Source organism: Manis pentadactyla, chromosome 5 (genome assembly GCF_030020395.1).
Source record: "Manis pentadactyla isolate mManPen7 chromosome 5, mManPen7.hap1, whole genome shotgun sequence".
In the NCBI taxonomy this organism is placed as follows: domain Eukaryota; kingdom Metazoa; phylum Chordata; class Mammalia; order Pholidota; family Manidae; genus Manis; species Manis pentadactyla.
In genome coordinates, this window is record NC_080023.1 from 41,136,647 (window position 1) to 41,147,523 (window position 10,877).

Below are 10,877 nucleotides of genomic sequence, written 5' to 3' on the forward strand. Positions count from 1 at the left end.
CTAGGAAGAACTGGTCTAGGTTTAATAATCTTTCAGTGAGGTGTTTTCCTTTTACATTCAGCTGGTTCAACTTCTAAGTAAATCAGCACTGCTAACCTACCAGTTTTTTGGAACAAAGGGAGTCTATGAAGATTTTTCAGATTCAGGGAAGAATTTACTAGAGTACTGAATATGTATAATACTGACTTTTTAGGTCTACTCTACAGATCTAAAGTTAGGAAGACTTTCAGGAACAAAAAACCCTTGGTTTGCTCATAGATTGCTTATGGTGTATTATTTTAAAAGTGTACTTTATGGAGAAAATAGTCACATTTAATATTTTAAGTTATTTTTAAATTTTACAAAATACTGACAGGAGAGAGAAAAGATTCAGGGTATAAATGTGGGCTAAATTGTGGACCAGTAACAGACCCCCCTTCCCCATCTTGGTGGCTAAATGCTATAAAAGTTTACTTTCTACTCTGCATGTCTAATACTGCTTGGCAGATGGGACTCTGCTCACTGAAATCTCTCAAAGACTATGGTAGGCAGAATAATGGCCCCCAGAGATATCTAGACCTTAACCTCCAGAACCTGTGAATATGCTACCATGTATGGCAAAAGGTCTTTGATGATGTAATTAGGGATTCTGAGATAGAATGATCATCTTGGATTATCCAGGCAGGCCCAGTGTAATCAGAAGGATTATTATAAGGAGGAGGCAAACAGTCAAAGTTGTAGCAGGAGATGTGACCACACAAGGAAGAGGTTGGAGTGATGTGAAGGAGGTCCATGGTCAAAGAATGCAGGCGGCCTCTAGACACTAAAGAAGGCAAAGAAGTGGATTCTTCCCTAAAGCCTCTAGAAGGAACGAGCCCTGTTGACATCCTGACTTCAGCCCAGTGAGACTCATTTTGGACTGTGACCTCCAGATGACATGTTTGTATTAAATCACTTAGTCTGTAGTAATTTGTTACAGAAGCAATAGGAAACTAATAGAGGGACTGTGTTTCACCTTGAAAAGTACTTTCATAGTCCTTAAGACCGAAAACAAAAAAGCAATAAATTATGTGCCTGCTCATAAAGCTTATTGCTTATTTTAAAACAGATATTTCCTCTACTTCCATTTCCTTGGCCAACACAAGTCATATGGTCACACTTGACTTCAAAGGAGGTGAGGTGTCCAAAGCTGCCACGTGCCTCCAAGTGGAGAATGAGAGCCTCTGTGAACAGCTCTAAGAATGAGCATACAGAAGTGCAGAACTGGGAAGAATAGGACTTAGAACAGCAAAAGTGTGACTCATGACGGGGAAACTCAGTTGGTGACAGATTGCACATAATCAGGATTTTTTAAAAGTTCAAAATGTCTCTCTACTACATTTGGAGTAGGCACGGGTGAATGAGGGAGTGGCTATCAAGACTTCACCTAGATCTCAAAGACAGGAAGAGCCCACCTCTCCTGGGCTCCATGGAGCTAGAAAAGACAGCTCAGCCCCAGCACGAGGAGAAGGGTTTGTGTGGATCAGGTCAGAAACTGAGGCTGCTTTCTGCTAGTGCAGGCCCAGGTTTCTTGATGGCTGGTTTCTGACTGGGTTTGGCAGGTGGGAAGCGCTGGTAGGAAACTGGGATGGCATTTGTCTTGTCTCCTGCTTCCACTGGACGGTCTGCTTCCAAGTTCCAGGTTCTGCCAGGTGGCCCCGAGCCCTGGGATTCAGTAGCTCCGCCTCCTCCTTTTGTCCCTCCAACCTAAGGACTGGAAGACACTTTACGCTTTTGCTCATCACTTCATTGTTTCCTGATGATTTTTCAAGCCTCTTCCATCATCTATATAACCAATTCCCTATGTTAAAAACCCAAATGGGTTTCTGGGTTACCGACTGGACTCTGGGTGAAACACTGGTAACCCAGAATCTGACAAGCACCCTGTGCACCAGGGCAGCTCTGGACAAAGGAATGTCTTCACTGTTCTAAGCAGTTAGGTGGGAAAAGACTCTAGTGAAAATGACACAAGTCAGCAGGTTCAAGGCAGAGAGGAGAGAGATACAGGGTTGCCAGATAAAATCCATATATGTCTCATGTAACATATAGACTGTATAATTCTTAGTTGCTGGTGCTGTCTCATGCATGGTAGGATCTTTAGCTATATTTGGGACATAGAGTAAATGATTGTTCATGACTCATGTGAAATTCAAACTGGATTGGGTGTCCTGAATTTTTATTTGCTAAATCTGGCAAGCTTAATAGAGAATGAGCTCATGTTGAGAGCTGGCTTCAATGCCAGGCTGTGCAGGAAGAAATATGGGGGCACAGGGTCAGGTCTAGAAAGAACTGGACACTGGAAGCAGACTTTGATTGAAGCCCTTGTTTTAGGCTAGTTATTGTGACTGAGGCAATTAGAAAATACGGATTAGTTCAGTCAGAGGACTTGTGGGAGTGATGGCTCAGAGACACTGGTGCGTGTGTTGGTGTGTATCTATGCATTACAGAAGCTTACCTGAGACAATGGCTCCAATCCAGCAGTTGCTGGAGAAATGGTCTCCATTATTTGGAAGTCTAAATATATATAGATGGTGAACTAGCATGTTTTAAGGACATGATGGAAGATGAAAGTACCTTCTAAAGACCAAATGTCTGAACTTGGTAATCTGTCTAAACCAGTGGTTCTCAACCGGAGGCAGTTTTGTCTGTAGGGAACTCTTGGCAGTACTGAACACATTTTTGATTGTCACAGTGGCGGGAGGCACTACTGGCATCTAGTGGGTGGGAGCCAGCTCACCATGATACATGCACAGGACAGCTGCCAGCATAAAGGATATCCAGCCTAAAAGGTCAATAGTGCTGCTGCTGAGAAACTCTGGTGTAAATGCATATGCAAAGCCAATAGTCAGCACACATTCTGTAAAGGCAAATACAAAATGTGCCATCCTAAGAGTGAAAGCAGATAATAAGGCTGACATTTCACGAGGATGGATTCCAATCTGAAATGGAAGCAGCTGGCCCCACAAAGGCCCCTCATTAGTCATCCCATATCTGGTATTTAGCCACCTCTGCAGAGACACAGTAAATCATCACTGCACCTGGCGTGTGCATGGCATCACCATCCTGTGTGTGCTTAATCAGTATCCCTAAATGTTTTCACCAAAATAATGGAGCTGTTGTTTCTTCGGGGTGACTTATTTCTGCAGACTTCAGGAGATGGATATATGCGTGGCAATATAGTTCAACTTCAAGGAGTTAAATGGAGGAATTGTGAACTAAACCGTGTCAAAGAAATACCAGAGACAAGGCTGAACACCAAGGGAGTTCTCAGTTCCTAGGAAAAGTAACCAAGTGTGTTAATCAAAGCTCTGTCAATTCCAGAGGAGAGAAAGCCATCGCACCTTGAGAGCAGAAGAGGATATGCTGGTTTCTACAGCTGAGGCTGTTTCCAGGGTGGCCCACAGACTGGAGATGGGGCTGCCACCCCCGGTGCCCATTCTGGCAGTGGGCGCCACCCGAACTCTTCCTCTCTCCCTCTATTTCTTACCTCCGACTTCGTTTTACACCTTCTCCACAGGGTCACAGTAGGGAACATGGCTACTGGCAACCCAAATGTCACAGCTTCCCAACTCGGAACTTCTTCCCGTTATCCACGTCAGACTCAGGAAGGCTCTCCATTTGGCTCTGCCTGGGTCATTACCCTCCCTGGATCACTCGCTATGCATGGTGATTGCTTGATGGCATTATTATTATTTTTTTGGTCCCAAGTTTTATTTGGGAACTCATACAAAATATTCCAGGTAAATGAATTTTAATCCTGTCTTCCTCCTCTTCTTCATCTTGGTTAATCTGGAGGTGATGTAGCTGGTTAACTCTCTTTGCTATTAGCGACTATGCACAACCCATCATGTCAATTATCCTTCTTCAAACGTCTTTTGATGAGACATTTCAAATGTCTTTTGGAAAAAGCACCTCAGAAGTTATGGTAATCTTGCTTTTGTTCCTTTCAATGTCTATAAAGCCTCTATGGAAAATCCTAGCTTTTCCATCCGCTTGATTCTTTCCTGGAGAAATTGTTCAGAATTGGCAGCATCCACGGTTCTGTCTTCTACTGGGTGGACTTTAGAACCTGCTTCTTTTTTTTGTCCCCCTTTGCCACAAACTTTGTCACAGGTGCTATCATATCAAGGCAGTAGAGGAAAGGAAAGGATAATGGCATTTCAGTACTCCAGATGCTTCCTTCTGCAGGCCCCCTGTTGGCTGACGGCTCCCACATTCATCCGAGTGGTGTAAGTGAGCGAGCATGGCCTGTGGAGTCCACCTGAGTGCCATCCCTGTTCCATCACTCACTAGCTGAGTGACCCCTGGACTTCCCTAAGCCCCATCTTTTTCATCTGTAAAATGGGCCAGTAATCCCACCTCTCAAGGATTCTGAGATAATCTGAGATCACCTATGTGAAAGTCTGCCTGCATATACTAAATATTCTAAAATGCTTCTTTCCTCTCCTGCTCTGCAGACTTCAGCCTGCTTTTAGCAAAATCTAGAGATGCTGGATTTCTCTCCATTTGGCAATAGATAGCTCCACCTGTAGGAATGATTTTGAATATTGCAAAGAACACTCAGGTAACATATTTGAAAATATCTGAATAAATTATACTCCAAAATATAAGACATCACACATGATAATTAGGTTAAGTAAACTAATCATAATCCAATTTTTATGTCTTGGATGAAGTAGCTTTAGATCTGAAATGATGCAAAAATAAACATTGGGAAAAATTCCATTCACTTCCCCCATCCTTCTAAGGGTCAAATTCTATTTTCACTTGGAAGTTTCAAAATACCTGTAAATTTCTCCTCTCTGGTGCTTGAACTACTGGTGGGGTGTAAATATCTCACCAAATGCTAACTCATAGGACTGTCAGCGCACCATCCCAAGCTACTAAGAATAAAGAACATGTAGCCTTTCTAAAGAAGTGCTATTTGAATACATATTCTGGGGTAAGCATTTTGAGAGCTGACTGTATTTCTGAAGGTTTTAGTAACATAATTTCTTCCAGCATGAGCAATGGAGATCTGGCCTTCAGAATAAATGGGTAATGTGTCCTAGCAACCTGAAATTTAAAACTTTTTATTAGTCTTCCCCTGCATTTGGCACATCTAAGGGAAGAAACACAAACATCATTAAAGAGAATTTATGTGCAAAGTATGAGCTCTTAATTTTCTATTGGAGCTGAGTAAATCTATCTGGAATGTTGGTTGGCACACACAAAGATGAAATGTACAATTAAATGATGGCTTGACAAGTCTCCAAGGAGGGTCCTAATTCTTGTTGATTTTTTTTCCTCTCTCAATTAGCTTATTTATAAAGCTGGTATTTATGCAGCAATGATGAATTTATGAAATTTACTTCTACTTTTATTTATTACCCTACTTCAAAAGAAGAAAGCAAATATACAAAGAAATGTATACAGTTAGCTTAAATTTCTTTACCTGGGCAAGAGTCAATAGGGGAAATTAATTTATAGGAATTATCTAGGATTCTTTATTGCCTTACTTTTTACAGGAACTGATTGCTTCTCCTAAGGAAAGATGCCCTTCCTTTTTGAACCTAAGACTGTTATGAAGATTAAATGAGATAATATGTTCAGTGTTGGCAAAGAGCAAGTTGTCAGAAAATGTTGCTTCTGTTTGCAGTCCTTTCAATAACTGGTCATCATGCCTGATGACTTAGCAGAACAAGTAGATCTTAAATTTCAGAGCATATTTTTAGAATCATCCCAGAAATTTATCAAATATGCCACCACCTGATGCCCACTTCAGAGTCACAGGATCAGAATTTCCAGGACTATGTCTGGCAGGCTCTGATGGACACCAGGTATCAGAGCTACTGATCACAAGCTTTGTTTAAGTCAGAGCCTACAACAAGTGGGTTTCTTTGGCTTCCAAGTATTGAATGAATTCTGCATCAATTATAAAGAGAAATTTGGAGTTAGAAAGGAACTGAGATTAAAGATGGCAGTGTGAGAGCAGAGACAGAGGCTTCCTCCTAAAACTGGATACAATTAGAAAATTTAATTGACGCAACTAATCCTGAGAGAGCAACAGGAAAGAGGACGGTGCCAGACTGCACACACCTGGAGAAAAGAGCCGACCTCACGGAGGGTAACGTACCAGAGCTGTGGCTCTGTGGGACCCGGGCCCCTCCCCCACCCCAGCTCACCGGCAGGAGGAAGAGAAACAGAGCAGGGAGGGAGTGGAAGGCCTGGGACTGCTGAATACCTAGCTCCAGAGATCTGCTCTGGGAGCACAAACCTACATTTCATGGTGCTTTCATGAGACTCGCATGATTACTGGGTTGGAAAGTTAATACAGGCAGAGTTCCTGGGGAGACTGGGATTCCGGCCGCTTGTGGAAAGCAGGGATCCATATCTGGCTGCTCTGGGACAAAAACTTATACCTGTGTGACCAGCCCACTGGCTCAGGCAGTGGAGACAGGCACAGCAGCAGGGAGGCGGGGAACAGCTCTTTCCTACCCCCAGGCACCAGTACTACTCCCCTGCAACCTCCAACATTGTTTTAGGGGCTGAGCAGCTTCAGAATAGAGCTTCTGGACACTAGAGGGCGCCATATACAAACATGAAACGCCAAAGGAACCTTGTCCAGAGTAAAATTATTAATACAACTCCCGAGAAAGATTTAAATGATATGGACCTCCTGACTCTTCCTCAAAGGGAGTTCAAAATAAAAATCATCAGTATTCTCATGGAGGTATGGAAAGACATCCAAGAACTCAGGAATGAATTCAGGTCAGAGATCCAATTGTTGAAGAGCACAATGGAGGGTATTAAAAGCAGGTTAGATATGGTGGAGGAGACAATAAATGAAACAGAAACTAGAGAAGAGGAATACAAAGAAGCTGAGGCACAGAGAAAAAAATGGATCTCTAAAAATGAAAGAATATTGAGAGAACTGTGTGACCAATCCAAGTGGAACAATATTTGCATTAGAGGGATACCAGAAGAAGAAGAAGAGAGAGAAAGGGATAGAAAGTGTCTTTGAGGAGGTAGTTGCTGAAAACTTCCCCAATCTGGGGAAGGAGATAGTCTCTCAGGCCATGGAGATCCACAGATCCCCCTACACAAGGGACCCAAGGAAGACAACACCAAGACACATAGTAATTAAAATGGGAAAGATCAAGGATAAGGACAGACTGTTAAAAGCAGCCAGAGACAGAAATAAGATCACATACAAAGGAAAGTCCATCAGGCTAACATCAGACTTCTCAGCAGAAATCTTACAGGCCAGAAGGGAGTGACATGATGTATTTAATGCCATGAAGCAGAAGGGCCTGGAACCAAGATGACTTTATTCAGCAAGATTATCATTTAAATTTGAAGGAGGGATTAAACAATTTCCAGATAAGCAAAAGCTGAGAGAGTTTACCTCCCACAAACCATCTCTGCAGTCTATTTTGGAGGGACTGCTACAGATGAAAGTGTTCTGAGGGTTGGATAGCTGTCACCAGAGGTAGTAAAAACACGGTAGGGAGGGTGGAGCAGCTGATTGCGAGGCAAATTCAAAATTAAATTGACTATCCCCAAAGTCAATCAAGGGATAGACAAAAAGTACAAAATTTGACAGCTAATATATAAAGAATGAAGGAGGAAGAAAAAGGAGGAGAAACAGAAAAGAACCTTTAGATTGTGTTTGTAACAGCATAATAAGTGAGTTAAGTTAGACTCTTCAATAGTAAGGAAAGTAACCTGGAACCTTTGGTAACCATGAATCTAAAGCCTGAAATGGCAATAAGTACATACCTATCAATAATCACCCTAAATGTAAATGGACTGAATGCACCAACCAAAAGACATAGAGTCACTGAATGGATAAAAAAGCAAACCCATCTATATGCTGCTTACAAGAGACTCATCTCAAACCCAAAGACATGCACAGACTAAAAATCAAGGGATGGAAAAAGATATTTCATGCAAACAATAGGGAGAAAAAGCAGGTGTTGCAGTACTAGTATCAGACAAAATAGACTTCAAAACAAAGAAAGTCACAAGAGATAAAGAAGGACATTACATAATGATAAAGGGCTCAGTCCAACAAGAGGATATAACCATTATAAACATATATGCACCCAACACAGGAGCACCAGCATATGTGAAACAAATACAAACAGAACTAAAGGAGGAAATAGAATGCAATGCATTCACTAACCCCATACACAAAAGTAAATTCAAAATGGATCAAAGACCTGAATGTAAGTCATGAAACCATAAAATTCTTAGAAAAAAAATAGGCAAAAATCTCTTAGGCATAAACATGAGTGACCTTTTCTTGAACATATCTCCCTGGGCAAGGAAAACAAAAGCAAAAATGAACAAGTGGGACTATATTAAGCTGAAAAGGGTCTGTACAGCAGAAAATACCACCAATAGAACAAAAAGGTACCCTACAGTATGGGAGAATATATTTGTAAATGACAGATCTGATAAAGGCTTGAAATCCAAAATATATAAAGAGCTCACCCACCTCAACAAACAGAAAACAAATAGTCCAATTGAAAAATGTGCAGAAGAACTGAACAGACAGTTCTCCAAAAAAGAAATTCAGATGGCCAACAGACACATGAAAAGATGCTCCACATCGCTAATTATCAGAGACATGCAAATTAAAACCACAATGAGATATCACCTCACACCAGTAAAGATGGCTACCATCCAAAAGACAAACAACAACAAATGTTGGCGAGGCTGTGGAGAAAGGGGAACTCTCCTACACTGCTGGTGGGAATGTAAATTAGTTCAACCATTATGGAAAGCAGTATGGAGGTTCCTCAAAATGCTCAAAATAGACTTACCATTTGACCCAGGAATTCCACTCCTAGGAATTGACCCTAAGAATGCAGCACTCAAGTTTGAAAAAGACAGATGCACCCCTATGTTTATTGCTGCACTATTTACAATAGCCAAGAATTGGAAGCAACCTAAGTGTCCATCAGCAGATGAATGGATAAAGAAGATGTGGTACATATACACAATGGAATATAACTCAGCCATAAGAAGAAAACAAATCCTACCATTTGCAACAACATGGATGGAGCTAGAGGGTATTATGCTCAGTGAAATAAGCCAAGTGGAGAAAGAGAAATACCAAATGATTTCACTCATCTGTGGAGTATAAGAACAAAGGAAAAACTAAAGGAACAAAACAGCAGCAGAATCACAGAACCCAAGAATTGACTAACAGGTACCAAAGGGAAAGGGACTGGGGAGGATGGGTAGGTAGGAAGAGATAAGGGGGGAAGAAGAAAGGGGGTATTATGATTAGCATGCATAATGGGGGGGTGGGAGAAAGGGGAGGGCTGTACAACACAGAGAAGACAAGTAGTGTTTCTAGAACATTTTGCTATGCTGATGGACAGTGACTGTAAAGGGGTTTGTTGGGGGGACCTGGTATAGGGGAGAGCCTAGTAAACATAATATTCTTCATGTAATTGTAGATTAAAGATAACAAAAAAAAAAGGAAAGAAAAGGGGGATTACTCCCTGATAGGATAAAACTAACTGTAAATCAACTATTAATGCATGCTTTAAATATCCTTAATTTTGATTATTTAAAGGGTGTCAGATGATCAGCTATGGAAATACATTTTTCTGATATTATTCCTTTCTCTTAAAAAAAAAAGCAGTTCCTGTGCAGTGATCTCCAATAAGTTCTTCACAATGGTATAAAGGGCATATCAAAGTTTGTTTGGGCAAAGGGTTTGTTTGTGTTTATACAGAGGATCAATGCCTAATTTGGCTACCCAGAAAAAGAATTAAGATACGATATGAAGAAGAACTTCCAACATCAGCACTCTCTGGAAGAGTCATTCCAGAAGATGATCATCAAAAAACTTCAACAAAGATCCTGGTGCTGTTGGAGTTGTAGCTGCATTCATCCCACTGGTTCCTTGAATTGCCATTGGAATGAAGAAGGAGATATCTAAGCTGGCCTGTGCATACAGTAAAACAACAAATTTGACTGGATCTATACTGTCGGAACTCCACCAAGAATTAGGAGAAGTGCAAGTTGCAGCGCTCCAAAATCTTGCGACTACAGACTATCTACTGTTAAAAGAACATTTGGGATGTGAACAGTTCCCAGGAATGTGTTGTTTTAATTTGTCTGATTTTTCTCAAACTATTCAAATTCAGTTAGACAATATCCATCATATCATTGATAAGTTTTCACAAATGCCTAGGGTACCTGACTGGTTTTCTTGGTTTCACTGGATACAGCTGGTAATTGTAGGTCTGCTTTTGTTATGTAGCTGTATTCCTATTATGTTAATGTGTGTACGCAATTTAATTAGTAGTTTAAAACCTATACATGCTTAAGTTACTCTACAAGAAGATATGTCAAATAAATAATCAATCTTTCCATGTTTTCTTCCGTCTGCTACTTCTATAGCTTTTCTTCTTCCTTCCTAATTACAACCCTTTAGTTGAATTCGTGCCTCATATCGAAAATTACCAAGTATCATAATTCTTCCAAGTGGTAAAGATACCTCAAGACAATGCTGGGCATAGAAGCCACAGGGCATAAATCTGCAAAGAAGTAAAAAGCTAACCTTTTCAAAGAATATTGCTTCTCTCTCACTTACCAACTTTACATTTCCCTGTATGGCCCCAGAAGATGACTGGTTAGCCAGAGACGGGTAAGATTCCTCAAGGGAGGAACAACCTAAGACAGGCACAGTCGCAGGGGGGCCATCAGGTGAGAAATTGGGGATCAACAGAGGTGAGGCTTAGAACCTCAACCCCCTGTTTTGAGAGAAATCTTCTGCATCCGTGGATGTTTTGTTGCCCTTATCTAGCTTGGATTAATAGTTAGTCTATAGGCACACACCTGATCATCTACATTTG

At 41.1% G+C, this 10,877-nt stretch overlaps 1 pseudogene; it reads right to left on the reverse strand.

The window, feature by feature from the left end:
* Positions 1 to 3,675: 3,675 nt before the first annotated feature.
* LOC130683957 (60S ribosomal protein L22-like) lies at positions 3,676 to 4,234 on the reverse strand (annotated as a pseudogene).
* Between the last annotated feature and the right edge of the window lie 6,643 nt (positions 4,235 to 10,877).